The sequence below is a fragment of the Mustela lutreola genome, chromosome 4 (genome assembly GCF_030435805.1).
Source record: "Mustela lutreola isolate mMusLut2 chromosome 4, mMusLut2.pri, whole genome shotgun sequence".
Classification (NCBI taxonomy): domain Eukaryota; kingdom Metazoa; phylum Chordata; class Mammalia; order Carnivora; family Mustelidae; genus Mustela; species Mustela lutreola.
Window position 1 is genome coordinate 22,198,245 of NC_081293.1, and position 16,916 is coordinate 22,215,160.

Consider the following 16,916-nt stretch of genomic DNA (forward strand, 5'->3'; position numbering starts at 1 on the left):
GTTAGATGCAAGTTATCAGCCCCTTCCTCTGTGTAGGACAGCCTTCGTTCCCTTACTCCTCTTTGCCTCCTCCCAGAAGGATGGAATACTTCTGCCCGTGGTCACTTGAAATGACAGATTCCAAGCTCAGAAGCAGCTCCTGCTTCTCTGGGCCCAGGGCCCAACCCAGATAGGACTGTGCTCTCCCCTGTGCTCTGTCCTGTCTCTCCTGTCTACCTACCTAGCTCAGAAGAACCCTGGCTACACCCTGGTACCATCTAGTATTTTTATTTTATGTTCTATTCCTAGGACTAGCATAGACAAACACTTGTTATGCCTGACATAAGCATTAGTCATTTTTTATTCATATAATACATATCTTTGTGGGAAGAATCATTGTAGTTTAAGACCCTTGATCTAGGGCGCCTGGGTGGCTCAGTGGGTTAAGTCTCTGCCTTCGGCTCAGGTCATGGTCTCAGGGTCCTGGGATAGAGCCCTATATCAGGCTCTGCTCAGCAGGGAGTCTGCTCCCCTCACCCCACCCCGCCTACTTGTGATCGCTTTCTGTCAAATAAATAAATAAAAACTAAAAAAAAAAAAAGATCCTTGATGTAATATCAGTTGAATACCAGTACCATTCTTTAGTAATTCTTTGACTTCAGAGATAACTTCCGTGTGTGCTGCTGTATATCTGGGTGAGATCTCACAGTCTACTTTTGTATCCTGTCTTCTCTAGTATTCTTTTTATTTTTAACCATGTGAGCTTATAAATTTCTGACCATTTTGAGCTACACATGGATTGATCTTATAAGCATAGGAAGTCCTCCGTAACAGGTGACTTTATCATTCATTGAACACTTAGCACATATCATCCACATTAAGTCCCAAAACAGTCCACTCAGGATTGTGTTTTAATCCCCACTTTTCAGATGAAATAATTGAGGCTCAGAAAGGTAAAGCAGCTGTTTGGTATTAGATGTCAGACAAGGAAGCAAATCGGTATTAAAATTCAGTTCTCTTTGAGTCCAGTTTTTTATTCAAGGCACACGTCATTTAAAAAATACATACTCCTAATGACACTGTTAACAGCCCATTAAGTGGATCACTTTAGTAGTTTTACCTTTTAAATGGTAAATCCCCTGATTAAGATCTACATTGTTATTACTTGTTTCATTACTATGAAGAATGCTGTGATGAAAATAACTCTTAGTATACATATAACCCTATGCTATAGCCGGGGTGGAATGTATTTTCTGTCTCTATATCTAATCCTCTCTTCTGCATAGATTGATAATATCCAGTACGAGCCTCAAGATTCCAACAGAGAAGTTACCTCTTTTTTTTTTTTTAAGTCATTTGTTACTTTCAAAGTGTTTTATTTCAGAATTTTTTTTTTTTTTAACAGCAGAACCCTCGTAATGTGTTTATATAAAACATTAGGTTTGTGCACAGATTTCCAGGGACACATCTATTTTATTTTTTTTTTATTTTTTATTTTTTTTTTTTTTAGATTTTATTTATTTATTTGACAGAGAGAGATTACAAGTAGGCAGAGAGAGAGAGAGAAGGAAGCAGGCTCCCTGCTGAGCAGAGAGCCCGATGCGGGACTCGATCCCAGGACCCTGAGATCATGACCTGAGCCGAAGGCAGCGGCTTAACCCACTGAGCCACCCAGGCGCCCCGGGACACATCTATTTTAGAGAGCCTGATATAACCTGTAATTGGATCTCCTTTCCGTTGTCAAGAAAATCTTAACAAAATCATTGGCTTTCCTACTCCATAGAACACACTGTCTCTGGGCTCTAGTATTACCCCCAAAGATAGAGGGCAATTGTTTTATAGTGTGCTGTTTTTGTTGGGAAGGAACAATTTCATCGTAAAAATACAGAAATAGACTTTGAAGCAATTATATGTGAAATGCTACATGAACAAATTTCAGGTTATCTAGACATAAAAGGAAACACTAATTGTCTGGGCTCAAACATTCTTCTCTCAAGCAATTTTCAAGTGAGGGGCACAGTGAAGGGGGAAATTGCTAGTCAGGCTTGGAAAGACCCTGGCTCTTGCTCTGGGGTCTCAACCAGTTACATATCGGTAAGCAAGCTTGAGGCCAACCAGAGGGGCCACTTATTAGCGTGTGTATTTCAAGTCAATTTCATGCTAAGCAGGGAGCCGGTATAATTTGGGTGTTCAGTTGTGCTGCAGGGACAGCCGAGTAAAGTGCAGTGATGGTCCCGTCCAGGAGTCCAAAAGCAGAGAGTGACTGCTGTGCTTTGTGGAAGATGAATCACGCAGCATGTGTGTAGCATGAGTAGTGGCCAGCAATAGGCCCTGCGGGAAATCTGAGGCTGCTCTGGCTGCAGGGGAAGACAGGCTTGGGGAAGGGACCTTTGTGGTATACAACAGAAAACCCTATTGAAGATAGTCAGCTATCCAGAATTATGAGGCTTTGCCTGCTCCAAGTTAGTCATTCTGCCTGAATTTTGATATTTTAATTTACAAGGATTCAGTGGTTGCAAAATGATATTTTTTGTGCATATGATATGATGCATACTATAGGATTGCAAAGTATAATTTTTAGTTTTATTTTTTATTTTTTTTAATTTGCCTATTTTTAAATTTTTATTTATTTGACAGACAGAGATCACAAGTAGGCAGAGAGGCAGGCAGAAAGAGAAATAGGAGGAAACAGGTCCCCCGCTGAGCAGAGAGCCCAATGCGGGGTTCTATCCCAGGACCCTGGGATCATGACCTGAGCCGAAGGCAGAGGCTTTAACTTACTGAGCCACCCAGGCGCCCCCAAAAGTATAATTTTTGAAGTTGGTATGTTTTAGAAAGTATGTGTCTATTTCTTTGGTATAAATATATCCTATAAGTGAACAAAATAATTGTCATTTTTCATAGATGGGAGCATCTGAAGTTTGTTGAAAGCAGAACAAAGATTGCAAAAAGCCTAGAGAGTTAGGAAAGTTACACAAGGAATACATTTTCCTGGTCTGTTTTTTGCAGAAAAAGTGAATTCACTTTACAGTCAGGTTACCTTAAAATGAAAACAAAACAAAATGTAGTCAAAATTTAAAAAAAAAAAAAAAGAGTAGAGGATTTCTATATACCTGTTCAGTTCAGGGGTTATCCAGTAGCAGCACGAACATCTGCAGAAGCAGAGAGCTTGGTGGGCAACTGTTTGAACCGAGTCCTTCCATGCCACTTCTCCTCTTGTTCTTACACTTTCTTTTCAAATTTCTCTTTTGCCTTTTGCATACCTTTTGGAATAGCTTCGACATAGATGTATATAGTATACGTGTTACATCTACCTATATCTGTCTAGTGAAATTTCTGGGATTTTCGTGATATTAACAACTATCAGAGCCTTTATTTGTTTTGGTGTTGTTTTGCCTTGTTTTATTTATTTATTTTTTTTTACTGTGTTGGACCATGTTATCCAAAAGGCTTGAAAGGTCCCTTTTAATCATTGAGCAATGCTTCACGTACCTCTCCGATCATGGATTTCTCACTAGGACAAATGATTTTTAGTGAAGAAGTAGATGATCATTTTAGAAGCTGTTTTCAAAAGAATGAGAGAACAAGACACAGACCCAAAGAAGATGTTTGCAAAGGACATATTTGATAGAGGTGTGTTATTCAGAATTTCTGAAGGATGCTTGAAACTTACTAGTAAGAAAAGAATCCTCTTAAAAAATAGGCAAAAGATATGAATAGACACGTCACCAAAGAACATATGCGATGGAAACCATATGAGAAGATGTTCAACATCGTCTATTATAAAAGGATTACAAATTAAAACAATAGTATTCCACTGTACACTTTTTTGAATGGCTAAAATCCAACCCACTGGCAGAACTCAATGCTCGGGAGGATTTGGAGTAACAGGAATTCTCATTCATTAGTGTTGTAAATGCAAAATGGCATAGCCACTTTGGAAGACAGTCTGGCAGGTTTATACAAAACTAAACATAATCTTACCATATGATCCAGCAGTCTTTCTCCTTGGTATTTACCCAAATAAGCTGAGAAATTACATTCACACAGGAAACCTGCACATGGATGTTTATAGTGATTTCATTCATAATTGCCAAGACTTGGATGCAACCGACACGTCCTTAAGTGGATAAATGAACTGTGGTATAGTCACACAGTGGATTATTATTCACTACTGAAAAGACAGGAGCTCTCAAGCCATGAAACGGTATGGAGAAACACACCGCAAGTACGTATTTCAGAGTAAAAGCAACCAGTCGCAAAGTCTACCTGGTTCCCGTTATATGCCATTCTGGGAAGGGTAAAACTCCTGAGACAATAAAAGACTCAATAATTAACAGGATTTTGAGAGAAGAGGGATGAATAGATGAAACAGAGGAGATATTTAGAGCAGAGAAACTATTCTGGGAGATATACAGTGGTGGGTATTTTTTTTTAAGATTTTATTTATTTATTTGACAGAGAGAGAGGCAGGCAGAGAGAGAGGTGGAAGCAGGCTCCCTGCTGAGCAGAGAGCCCCATGCGGGGCTTGAACCCTGAGATCATGACCTGGGCCAAAGGCAGAGGCTTAACCCACTGAGCCACCCAGGCACCCATGGTGGGTATTTTTCCTTGTATACATTTACCAAAACCCATAGACTATCTAACACCAGGAGTTGAACCTTAATGTAAACTATGGACTTTGCGCGATGAATGGTGTCAATGTAGGATTATCCACTGTAGCAAATTTACCACTTGGCTACAGATGTAGCCAAGATGTAGCCAAGATGTAGCAGGGAAGACTACATGTTGGAGGCCAGGATATAGGAAGTCTTGTACTTTCCACTTAATTTTGCTATGAATCTGAAATTGCTTTACATGAAATAAAGTCTATTACAAAAGAAGAGAACTTTAAGAAGTCTCTGATCTACTCTATTACTTTATGGTTTCAGCACTTTGACTTTCTGGTCAACAGATTTGTCTGTCCATGGTGTTGGTTTACTTTTATCAGCCCTTCACAAGGGAATGGGGGACCCGCCCAGAGGCCAGAACCTTGCTGGAGTCTTCATGTTGAGTTGAAACTAAGTAGTTTCATCCACCATATTCCTTGTGAGGCAATCCTGTAATTTCTTATTATTTTGAGGTTCTGCATTAGTGCTCAGTGGCGGTTGCATTTTGAGAACATGACACATGCAAAGGAAAGAAAAACTTTGTCCTTGGCACAAAATTAAAGTGCCCAAAGTGACTTATCCCTTTCATTCTTCCTTAATCCCTAATGTTCGCCACCTGAGGAGACCTGTCTACTCAATACAACTGTCCATTTACAAGTGGCATTTTCAGATTCTTGACCTTATTATATATTTCTTAGTGTTTTCTACTTCTGGGACTTCAAAAGTTCAGCAGATCAGAGGGGATTTCTCAACTCAGTATAAGAGCACACAGGAAAGCAATTTCTTAGATTTCCCTTGTGGGAGTAAGGTGCTTGGATTGTACAAGGTAGGACCCCAGAGAGAGTTTTCCTGGAAACCCAGGCAACACGGAAAGAAATAAGCATTGTTCAGATTGGATTTGTAATAGGTAGAGAAGGGATGTCAGCCTGCTAACCTGGTTTTGTGTTCTTGTTCTTAGACCCTTAATGTTAATACTCACAGAAGGTTTATAGTTGCCTCTGAATCTGCATTGTTTCTCCTGAGGGGCTAGTGTGACAGAGGTCACGGTTCCAAGGTTATGTGTGATGTGCGAGGTGGACACTCCCCTCCCTTCTCAACCCCTGCCCCCCCCTCCCCAAACATGTACTGACTTAAAAGGCAGATGTTAATTACAACCTGTTTCTGGACATTCACACTCTTCAGTCAAACAGAGGCGCTGGATGGACAATATGCAAATGGGCAAGGAGGGTGAGAGAATTTGTAAGGCGGGCACCCTTCCGAAGAGATCCAGAGAGAGGTATACTCTGAACCCTGCCTTCTCTATTTTGTGGGGTTGGAGCCTGTTGCATCTGTGGAGCCGGGGAAGGACTACCCGGCGGAGGAGGCATTCAGTAGGATTCGCATGTGAGGAGGTGGAGGAAGAGGATTTCTCGACAAGATTTGTCCAAGCACTGGGTTGTTTCTTGTGGCCATCACATGGTGGTGAAGGACTAGGCTTCCTCTGTGTCTCCCCAGATTTCGACTGGAACCAAAATGGTTTGTGGATCGGGGTGTGACTCCTGCCTGGGATGTCTAAAGCAAGAAGCAAGAACTGATGGCCTGGGTCGGAGAGGGAGCCGCTGCTTCGGTGCCCCGGGTCTGGGGATGTGGGCGCATTTAGCAAGGACCACGAAGGAGAGAGCGTCTCTGGTGTCCTCTTGGGTCTCGTTTGGCCGACAAGGAAGGGGCTAGGAGACTGCTTCTGAAGGAAGCAGTGGAAGTGGAAGTGGAAAGGGGCCGAGCTGGGCTCCAGGTGACAACCAGCTGGGAAGAGGGTCTCTAGTTATTACTAGGCTGGAGAAGCAACCGTCCAGGCCCTGGGCATGGAGGAAGAGCCTCCATGGAGGGGGCTCTGAAGACCTCACCAAAGAAAGAGTCACTTTTACTGTCTGCTATGCCCAGAGTGCTAGAAACCACCCAGCAGGAGGAACGGCCCTACTTTCTTCCCCCACCTCCTCTACTGCCTTCCTGGAACAAGGGAGCAGGTAGAGAGCTCGGCAAGCTTGGTTAGACTGCTCAGAGAGCAGAAGGCCTCCCTCCCACAAAGCAGGTGTCAGCCTGAAAGGGGCGGGGCAGTTCAAGGTGGGAAGGATGGGGGCTGGGAGCAGGAAGGTAGGGAAAGGAGCCGGAGAAGAGGGAGGAATTAATACAGTCAAATACAGGTTTTCGATTAACTTCACCTGGAACATTTATTTACTGAATTAAGACAACATATGGGATTTAATGTGACTTTGGGCTGTTATATTAAAAGAAACAGAAAGCCTAGGGGTCTGCCGGCGTTTCATCCAGGCAAGATCGCCCAAAGAGTAAAATTTAAGGGGAGGAAGAAACAAAACCATGTTTTAAAACCCTGGTCATGTTTGTTTAACCCTGTGGTTACAGGTGTAGGTGTGAATGTGGATGTCTGCCCTTGTCCTAGCAGGTGGCTGGATCTCTTTACTTCATGTGGAGTGACCGCCTTTCTCTTTGCACTGGCCTTTCTTCTCTGGCATGCAGTGGTGGGAGTGTAAAACTCTTTTTCTGGGAAGTGAAATTGTAGCCTTTGAAGGGAAGGGAGGAACTTGCCGCCTAGTCCCTAAACCTATCGAATATCATGGACAACCTATGGGAGGAAGCGTACAACTATTTTAAATGTGATTATGCATGAAATATAAACTCACCCAGTCAGGTACATTGCAAACCTGGAGGCATATTTAGCATGATTATGTAATTTAGCTTTCAAACTGCAATGTTTTGAGAGGGGACACTGGATAATCATGTTGAGACAACAGGAATAAATTGGGATTGTCCTGAGTAAGACAGTACATATGTGGTCTTTCTACCCACTTTCTGCTGCCCCTGATCTACAGGAGGAAAGGGTTCTTTTTTCTTTCTTTCTTTTTTTTTTTGGCCAGAAGTGAGAGCTAAAGTCTTATTACCCTGCTTTTATGCACTTTTGTGCCATTTACTATGTAACACCATTAAGCATCCCCTGAACCAAATAGCTATTCACTTCATGCTCAGTGATATTATGGGAGACACACATACACACACATACACACACCCCTCTATCAGAATCCAGCCAAGGCACTTAAACCTAGATATCAAATTATGAAGCAATGTATATCTCTCCAGGATATGAAGCAATGTATATCTCTCCACGTGCCCCTGGTGAGGGGTCCCCACAGATACTTTTTTCCGGGCAGACCACGTTCCAAGTAATTGAGAAAAACAAGTGACCACAACCGTCAGGATAGCAATTGAGGAGTCAGTACAATTAGGTGGAATTAGGGAAGAGTATATAATTAGGGAAGAGGTTGAAAAGTATATAAGATTTAAAATCAGAAGACCTGGATAGAAGTACCTCACACTTCGTGAGATTTAGCAAATGTTTAACATCTCCGCGTGGAAAGAGCATTGCACCCTGTCCATCCCCTATTTATAAAGAGGTGCTTCGGTGGTTGATGTTCCAAAGGGCATTAAAATATGGACTCTATCATACCCCTTCCAAGGTAGTCACTGTGAAAACTTCTGTTCCTTCTTCTCATTTGCCACTAAAATTAAGTGCAAAACTTTTCAGCCTCACCCCTTCCTCTCTCCGCATCTGAGCTCAGATGTTGAAACTTCTGGTAAGGAGTAATCACTTGTTTTTCACTCCTGGTGGTAGATTTTAAACCACTGATTAACCCTCTTCATTTCTCTCTGTCCTGGTCTCTCTGTCTGTCTCTCTCAGTCTCCCTCTCCCTGTGTGTCTCTCTTTCAGCTGTTTGATGAAATAATCTAGGTGAGAATGCACAGCAAATGGCAAAGTTCAAGCAGATCTTCATTATTAAGAAGGTGGTTTGCTCAGGTGCTCTTGGCGTCTGGCAGAAGGCACTGAAATATTGTAACAGGTGCAGATTCTTCCCTCTCAGGAGGATATAGTGAACAGGAAGACAAAAAAATACAAAAGGTAGTTACAATGATGAAAACTTAATTGGTGAGTTCAGGGGATAGTAAACAAGATATAAATTCACCTACTGTTCCAAGGATGTTCAAAATGAGCTGTATCTATTGAGAAAACAATTATGAAGGAAGAAGTTAGCATAGGCCTCCAGCCAGTTTGGCTGCAGTTTCTAGCCCTTGAAGTGAGCACCCCTCACAGGAGCCGTCAGGTATTTTTGGACACTTGGCTAGAGTGGAGCAATTCCTCCCAGACTTTGAGGGACTCTTTAGAACCCAGAGATTGCCAGGCTGCTTTGCAATTCATTAATCAACCTTGATTGAAATAAACACTTAACCTGGTGTTTTCCAGCAGGGTTATTGAGGGGTGAATTTTTCCTACTGGGGTCCAGCCTCGGCAGGTCTGGGTGTCCCCGAAGGAGGGGCAGTGTATGTGAAAGGAATGAATCCCACCGCGAGTTCTGGTCAGTAGTCAGGTATCTCCATTTTATTCTGATTTTTGAGCTTCTTATATAGGCAGTTTACTTGGGGTAGGGGGCTATATTCATGCAAAGGATATCAAAGGACATCAAGCATGCATCAGACAATTCTCTTTGTTCAGCACATGTTATTCTAGTTAAGCTATAATGGTACAGACTGGCGCCAAGGATGGGGGACGGGGTCTTGCTTCTTGAGTAATCATGTCCCTCAGAAAGCCATGGGAGGTAGCACAAATATGTGCTTTTTGGTAACTTATCCTGGGGTCTGCAGGAAAGCAAAATATAGGTTAATGGAAAACGAGAAGGTTGAGGGATGAACCAGATAGTCAGGAACGGCAGCAAAACAGGATATGGGTTAATGGAAAGCAAGAAGCTATCCGGAGGAACTAAGTATATAGAAGAGAAGTAGGAACGAGAAGTCGTTACCTTTGCAGGAGGCAGGGTGTTTATCAGTGGCTCGGCTGTGAAAGCATTGGGCAAACATCAACCTAGGAAGGAAACCGTCTATTGTGGTACACATCTAAAGTTCTCCAGTGTCCTAGTACAGAATAATTTACCTCCTTGAAGTCCTTCCGGCCCACAAGCCTGAGAGATGTTTGCAGCAGAGTAGCCAGGGGTTCCTTATTTGAGAGAGGTACGGGGATCAGAGGAAAAGGCTAGAGAGGATCATGATGAAGTCCCAAAACCTAAGTCAGGTTCGGTGGGGTGAGATTCGGAGCCGACGACGAAAGAGAGAATTCTTAAGACGTCGCTGGTGCAAAATGGTGGTTTATTAAAGCACGGGGACAGGACCTGTGGGCAGGAAGAGCTGCTGCCCCGGGTTGTGAGGGTGGGCATGTTATATACTCAGCGGTTGGGGGGAGGTGGTGAAGGGATGGGAGGTTTCAACAGAGTTTTCACATGTTAGGGAGGGCCTACAAGGTGCCGGGGGGGAGGCCTTGCCCTTATGGCTTGATCAATGTCGTCTCTAGGTCAGGCATTAACATCAAGATAATTGGGAGATTCTTGGTGGGGTATTATGATCCTGCTGTCCCTTCTACCCCAGTCTCCTCCAGTTTATGGTGGGAGGGAGACATCAGGGCTTCAGGAACCGATAGTTATTTGCCTCTGGAAATTTGTGCTATTGATAAGGTAACCTCCCTGTCTAGGTCTCTAGGACATCTGTAGAGCAAGGGAGAGTCCTGTTCTGCAGGATTGCGATCCCTGCAAGTTAACTATTTATCGTTTTATGGCAGTCAGGGGTGTCTGAGGAATGCTACCCATATGGAGGGGAGCGGGTGAAGAGGGGGTACAATGCGCCAGCTTTTGCTCTGTCCTCAGCCAGCCTCCTGTTCCCTCATCAATCAGACCATGCTTATCTGCAGGGCTGTCTGGCCCTCAGAAGCCTGTGGGGCTATCTGGCCTTCGGCAGGATTAGGCCTGCCTCAGTTCAAACCTCAACCCCGCAGTACCTGGGACAGCTCCTCATGACAGAGCCTTCCTGGGCCCATGATCTCAGCAGCGCCAGAGTTGACAGACACTGGCCAATGTTCCTGTGAATTGAGCACCATGGGAGATACAAAACAAGGAGGAAATAGGATAACTGTCCTCAATGGATTCAAAGAACTAATGCAGAGACCAGAACAGTATGTCCATTAGCTAAAATACTGCTACATCCAGAAATATTTACTGAGCACTTACTCTCTGCCGGGGAATCTGCAAGGTTTTAGCATTACCAGTAGTCATGACCGTATCTGTACTAAAAAAGCACAGAATGTATGAGGAGGACACATGTTCTAAAGGAAAACATACAGCTTATTCACTATATCATGAGATAAGCCATCATTGGAAGGGAAATCAGTGTTGTCCTTAGAATAAGGAGAAGGTTAGGTGGGGTGATCAGGGAAAACCTCCCTGGGAACATGGTGTCTCCGTGGTGAAGAGTTGGCCAGGTGAGAAGTGAAGACGAGCGAGTGAGAAAGGCAAGCAGCGGGAGCAATGTGGCCCAGACCCTGACGCAGGGAAAATCTTGTGGCCGTGAGTAATGCAGGCGGTTTGTGTGAGCCAGAACATAGAGATGGAATACAGTCAAGCCAATTAACCCAGTGAGAATTCAGGGAAGAGAGAAATAAATACAGCTAAGAGTCATCAGAGAAGATTTAGAGGAGAAAATAGGAAGTCGGTGGTGGGCGGGCTGTGTCTGTGTGGGGAAGATCCACAGGCAGTGATTTGGGAGAGAGATAAGCATATCTGGTTATAAAGGGAAACAGAAGAATCTGGCCTTCCTGGGTGAGAGCAGGACAATAGAGATAGGAACTTTGACTTTCATCAGAGTGTTTTTTAAATGGGTTCCTTTCGTTGGTGACATTGTATATGAGTGACAGAAAAAAAAAATGAAAATTTGGGGACAGTAGACCCTTGTTTGTAAAGGGCTTGGTCCAGGTCACTTTATGTGGAGGAACTCTCTAGCAGAGAAAAATCACAGTCAGAAGAGGCATATGGAGTTGACGGAAGGATGGAAAAAAAATAAAGCATCTCGCTGTCAGCAGCTACCCACGTCATTCACTCAGTGTGTTTGAGTGCCTTTGTCCCACTAGGCCCTGGACTATTTGGTGAGCAAAATCAGAAAAGGTTTTCAGCACTCAGGGATTACAATTCAGTGGGAGAGACTCCCCTAAAATAATAAAAATAATAAGGTATTCACAAAGTTAAGGGCTGACATGAATGGCTGTTTGTCCTCCTAAAAACCTGTAATTATAGGATTCTAGCTAGACAGCAGTGACGGGGAAGACTCTTCTGAAAAAGTCGTGGCCGAGTGGCACGTCCAGATTGTCCAGGTGTTGTGGGATGGAAGAGAAGAGTGGAAGGACCTCAGCCGCGGTGCTGGCGCGTGGCGGGAAGAGCCATGGCCCGGAAGAAAAACCGAGGGGGCTCCAGTGTGAGTGGAATGGAAGGGCCTTGGGATGTACGGTGTGGGATGAGACCTCATGATAGGGAAGGTGCAGGGAAAAGGGCCTGGATTTGGGCAGGGATGGGGAGAAATGGTCAACTATGCATTTTGGAATATCCAGGAGAAAGTGCTACCAACTCATGTAGGAAAATATTGTGGAAAACCAGGAAAGGGATAATGCATCCGTTAAGGTCTTGATGGTGGGAAGATGCATTGGTTTGTTCATATTCCGGAAGTGTTCAGCAGGGGTTGGAGGCTAAAGTACTAGATTTGGGGATAAAGCAGTTGAAGGAGATGGAAGTGTCGGGGGTGAAGTAGCCTTCATGCTGAAGGTGCCTGAAGCCAGTGACAGCATAGATCGTGGTACTAATCACGGAGGGAGGGGAGCTCTGCAACCAGACCCATTTGGGGGAAGAAGATCACATGTTCAGTCTTTAGAAAAGTCGCTTTTGAGGTGTGTTCGAGGTATCCAAGAGGAGTTCTCCCGTGCAGGTCCAGAACTCAGAGAAGAGGCTAGAGGCTGCAGATAAGCCACCACCCTGCTGCTGCTCAATTTTAAAAGCCAACACTCTTTCCCCTACAGAGGCTGGTCCGTTGCCCCATCACAGTTCCATCTCTTTTATTTCTTTGAGGAGGGGGTGGGCAGAGGTAGAGAGAGAATCTTAAGCAGGCTCCACACCCAACGCAGAGTCCGACACAAGATTCCATCTCACAACCCTGAGATCATGACCTGAGCCGAAATCAAGAGTCGAAGACTTAACCTACTAAGCCACCCAGACACACAGCACTGCTATTCTGAAGTGAGTCAAGGAGCCAAAGAGAGTTTAAATCCAAGCTCAACTGTTGAACTCATGCTCTGGGAAGAAAGAATGCAAAGGGTTAGAAATCAGATGTGCCGGGGTGCCTGGGTGGCTCAGTGGGTTAAAGCCTCTGCCTTCGGCTCAGGTCATGATCCCAGGGTCCTGGGATCAAGCCCCGCATCTGGCTCTCTGCTCAGCAGGGAGCCTGCTTTCCCCTCTCTCTCTACCTGCCTCTCTGCCTACTTGTGATCTCTGTCAAATACATAAATAAAATCTTTAAAAAAAATAAGAAAGAAAGAAAGAAAGAAATCAGATGTGCCGGTGTGAAGGGGGAGCATATCCACCGCACCTAATTTGGAAAAAATTGAGGTCTCACATTAGCCATTCATATAAGCTCTGAAGTAGCTGATTAATGCTGTGCTGGCTAATGAGCTAATTGGATGATAGGACTGTATTTTGGAAAAGGATCTTCAAAGTTATCTAGACCAGTCCATGCCTTTCGCAGATGAAGAAATTTAGGTCCAGGGAGGATAAATGGATTACCCAAGTTCATCCTGCATATTAATGACGGGGAATGGCTACCCCCTCTCCCAATTTATTTCACGTCCCACTTGGCTCTCCTCTGGAATTCTGGTTGTGAAAGGAATAACGTGGAGTGTTATTTCGCTGCCTTTTGTTCTTCAGAGTATAGAAGTTGATGAAATAGCCCTAGGCCCCTTTATTTTTTATTTTTTTTTTTTTAATTTTTAAACAAATTTTTTTTTTAATTTTTTTATTTTTTTTTAATTTTTTATAAACATATATTTTTATCCCCAGGGGTACAGGTCTGTGAATCACCAGGTTTACACACTTCACAGCACTCACCAAATCACATGCCCTCCCCAATGTCCATAATTCCAACCCCTTCTCCCAAACCCCCTCCCCCCGGCAACCCTCAGTTTGTTTTGTGAGATTAAGAGTCACTTATGGTTTGTCTCCCTCCCAATCCCATCTTGTTTCATTTATTCTTCTTCTACCCACTTAAGCCTCCATGTTGTATCACCACTTCCTCATATCAGGGAGATCATATGATAGTTGTCTTTCTCTGCTTGACTTATTTCGCTAAGCATGATACGCTCTAGTTCCATCCATGTTGTCGCAAATGGCAAGATTTCATTTCTTTTGATGGCTGCATAGTATTCCATTGTGTATATATACTACATCTTCTTGATCCATTCATCTGTTGATGGACATCTAGGTTCTTTCCATAGTTTGGCTATTGTGGACATTGCTGCTATAAACATTCGGGTGCACGTGCCCCTTTGGATCACTACATTTGTATCTTTAGGGTAAATACCCAATAGTGCAATTGCTGGGTCATAGGGCAGTTCTATTTTCAACATTTTGAGGAACCTCCATGCTGTTTTCCAGAGTGGCTGCACCAGCTTGCATTCCCACCAACAGTGTAGGAGGGTTCCCCTTTCTCCGCATCCTCGCCAGCATCTGTCATTTCCTGACTTGTTGATTTTAGCCATTCTGACTGATGTGAGGTGGTATCTCATTGTGGTTTTGATTTGTATTTCCCTGATGCCGAGTGATATGGAGCACTTTTTCATGTGTCTGTTCGCCATCTGGATGTCTTCTTTGCAGAAATGTCTGTTCATGTCTTCTGCCCATTTCTTGATTGGATTATTTGTTCTTTGGGTGTTGAGTTTGCTAAGTTCTTTATAGATTCTGGACACTAGTCCTTTATCTGATATGTCGTTTGCAAATATCTTCTCCCATTCTGTCAGTTGTCTTTTGATTTTGTTAACTGTTTCCTTTGCTGTGCAAAAGCTTTTGATCTTGATGAAATCCCAGTAGTTCATTTTTTCCCTTGCTTCCCTTGCCTTTTGCGTTGTTCCTAGGAAGATGTTGCTGCGGCAGAGGTCGAAGAGGTTGCTGCCCGTGCACACACAAAAATAGACTCAAAATGGATGAAGGACCTCAATGTACGAAAGGAATCCATCAAAATCCTTGAGGAGAACACGGGCAGCCCTAGGCCCCTTTAGCCGAAGAGAAAGTGTTTTGTTGCTTTTTGCTGGCACATCTTATGAATCCCACCTCCCCCACTGAAATCCAGAATAGCTTAGATGATGATAAGAACCTTAGCTATGCATTTAGCAGTCCGTTAGAGCAGCCAGCAATGTTAGTTTATTGCTGTCCCAAGGGGAGAAAGGGGGGGGGGGGGGGAACAGTATAAGAAACAAGCTAATAAATTTGTTTTTAAAACCCAAGGTCCTCCTCCCTCCCCCAGCAAATGTTGTAAATTCTGGGCGTTTATGGTTTGCTTGAGGAAGCAGGCTCAATGTCAAAAGTGTTTTAATAGCCTTTGATTTACTTTTTAAGTGCTTATTCGGATGATCGATGACAGCGTTTTGAAGCCAATCACAGACTTGGGAGAGAGAGGAATTCACTGCTGTCTTCCCCCTTGACTGGCCTGTGTGTTGGTTTGTGAGGTTTGGAAAAGGACGCCCCTCCCCCCAGCAAACAGGTCAGAGACTCCACCTGCACTGGCTTTTCTCTCTGAGTGCAAGTGGCTCTTCTGTTTCCCTTTTGTCACCTAAAGGGATGTGATTTGGGCACAAGGACATTCCTTAGGCTTCTGTCCCTCAAATGCCTAGTTCCAGAAGCCAGCCACTGAGTAGGTACGGAGGGGCCGGCTCTCAGGGCTTCCCCCTGCCTTCAAGATTTGCAGAAAGAATTATTCCTCTATGTTAAGTCATGAATTCAGACAAGAGCCAGAGTTCCATCTCGCATGCCTCAAAGTCCTACTGAAAAGTAACCCAGGATATTGAAGTGGTAATTGGCTTGGGTTTTCATTTGTTCAGGCCGTAATAACTGCCTCGCCATGCACAGCCCCAGCGGGGTGAGCTGTGACACCCCTTTCTCTCCTTAATAGACAGAATTAAGTTGCATTTCACCCTGTGCTCATTCTCTGACTCCCCAAGGGCCGGAGTAACTGAGAAGGCAGTGGAAGTAGGCTTTTCAGATGTAAATACCATTGCCTCTGCATGACAATCCATGAAGTCAGTTTCTGGGTCTTTACTTAGAAGACATTGAGATGAAGAATCAGTGTATTTCAGTCCAGCAGCATTTTTCTTCTCTTTAAATCCAGCCACAGTGTTCATCAATTTGTTTAATAATGCCTGGGGAGCCCCTGGTTCCGGCATTGAATAATGGGCATTCCGAGGGCTCCCTGCTTTAAATACTTTCTAAATGTGTGTTCCCTTCTGTGCAAAAGGCAAATTGACAGGAAGGAGATTTTCGTTTTTCTCATTCTAAAGAGAACTGACATAGAGGAGTGTGTTTTGGTAATGACACCTGCCCAAGAAAAAGACACTTTGATAATGTAGTCCATGCATTTTTTTTTTCTTTTCTTTTCCACTGCCCAGTGGCTTTGCCACCATAGCAGAGGCTTGTAGTTTGACTGACTACCTCTCAGAATCCCGTATGGAACTCTGAAAACTTCAGCAGCACAGATCCCACATCTGGATGCCTGGAGTAGAATCTGGATACCTACACTTTAAAGCTCAATGAGTTCAGTTCTGCTTGTGCAGCCAGAATGGAGAACCCAAAAAGGATTATGCTATCCGGAAGGGATTACACAGCTCTCTTCATGTAATCACATAGAGAGCTGTGGTTCTAAACCTTTGTGGGTTTAGATGCTCTGGAGAGCCTGCTGAAATGCAAATTCTCCGGCCCCAAGAGGCTCTGATTCCTGTAGGTCATGGGTAAGTACCAGGCATCTACCATGTAACAAGATCTTGTACGAGAAATAAAAGGATCATCTCATGAGAAAAAGTGGTGCAAGCAGGTGTCTTTGCTCTTATATCTCTCTTGTTTTTGTTTTATTCTTGTTTGGTTATTCTGACTTCTAGGATTTGGCCAATTTAAACATATAAATTGAATTTCATTCCTACTTCTCTCCATGCTCAGGAGATGCAGCCTTTCTGTCTGGCTGTGGTTAACCTAAAGCAGTAGGTTTAGGTTAGACTGAAGCAGTCTTCATATTTGAGGAACTTTTTTTTTAAATATTTTATTTATTTATTTGACACAGAGAGAGAGAGCGAGAGAGCGCACAAGCAGGGTTAGTGGGAGAGGGAGAAGCAGACACCCTGCT

At 43.8% G+C, this 16,916-nt stretch overlaps 1 protein-coding gene across 5 annotated transcripts in view; it reads left to right on the forward strand.

The window, feature by feature from the left end:
- The window catches only part of SORCS1 (sortilin related VPS10 domain containing receptor 1), a 512,629-nt gene that overhangs the window by 211,645 nt on the left and 284,068 nt on the right, over positions 1–16,916 (forward strand). The gene's annotated exons all lie outside the window — the stretch shown is intronic.